Below are 1,474 nucleotides of genomic sequence, written 5' to 3'. Positions count from 1 at the left end.
TAGTTGTTTGTTTACCTGATTTTGAGATTATATCTGTGTCCATTTTATACAACTGATTTCTATGGCCAATTTCTAGATTTTTAGAATACCAATTAATCTCTTAGGCAAATTACTGGTGTGGTATGGCTTTTTGGGTGGGGGTTGATAAGTACTTCATAAAACTCCTCAAACCCCTATATACTGTTTTTTCTTGTTTCCCCTTGGAAAATGGGAAATTTTACAGGGGATAATTCCAAGTCATTACTAGAGAATGCAGGAATTCTGGATTTTCAGTCCAGCCTCTCCTGTCTGTAATAATACAGGTACTCATCAGCCATAATATTATAATGTAGAGTCAGCGTTACTTCTCTTTCTAAAAACATAAATAACTAAAAAGTGTGTTTTTTTTTTAAGTTCGTGTTTGAGTAAAATCTGTTATATTTCTTACAATGCCCCTTTTACAAGGTATTTGAAATAAAAAATGGGCCATTCTGTCAACTTTAAACAAAAGCATTTTCACAGAAATGTGTCTACTAAGACACATTTGTAAATGTGTATCCTGGTAAACCTCCCAGCATAGTGGTTTACTTGCTATATTTATCTAGTTCTTGACTACGGGAGGTCGTAATGTTTATGTCTTACTTGTACTAGAAAGGGAAAACTACAAACTTTATTAAGCTTCCAGGGCACTTCTAAGACTGCCATGAGGGGAATGTGAAATACACTTAGAATTTTTGTGAACGCAGTTGAATATCATCACCAATGTATGCATATAAAGATAGTTATTATAAAGCCCAGAGTTTATGTTTGTCAGTGTATAACTGCTCTGATGCATCATTTGGTGGTGGTAGCTTTCAAAATCAGTGTTTCCTTCTCCTCTCCCTCCGTGATACTGTGAGAGATGCTCATCACAGCCCTGGCTGGTTCGCTCACTGCTTAGAGCACTGGCCTGAGGACTGAAGGGTCTCCAGTTCAATTCCGGTCAAGGGTGCAGATCTCAGTTGCAGGCTTGAACCCTAGCCCCTATCTGGCTGCACACGGGAGGCAACCAGTTGTGTCTCTCACATCAATGTTTCTCTCTCTCCTACTCTGAAAAGCAATGGAAAAGTATCCTCAGGTGAGGATTAAAAAAAAAAAAAAATGCTCATCACTTACCCCAACTTCTGCAGTAGTCTCCCTACTTGGACTTTTTGACCCTTAAATTTCGTCCTATAATTGTCTTCTGTGTGATGTTTTTCAATTATATAATTGTCATTTTTAAGCTAAAAACCTTTTGATGTTATTCTGCCTAAACCTTGCTTAAGATGAACTAAAGGAATTCCCTGTAAATTGCTTTTTGCCTTGCCTTATCCCTCTGCTTGTTCACTTATTTTAAAATCTTACACTCCGGCAAAAAATTACCAATTTCTCTTGTCCTGACTGAATGCAGCACATTCTTTTAGGCTAGCAACTCATTCTGCTTAAACATGTCCTCCGCCAAAGCAAATGTTTAGCA

The sequence above is a fragment of the Miniopterus schreibersii genome (assembly GCF_964146895.1).
Source record: "Miniopterus schreibersii genome assembly, chromosome: 6".
In the NCBI taxonomy this organism is placed as follows: domain Eukaryota; kingdom Metazoa; phylum Chordata; class Mammalia; order Chiroptera; family Miniopteridae; genus Miniopterus; species Miniopterus schreibersii.
This window is presented reverse-complemented; position numbering follows the sequence as displayed.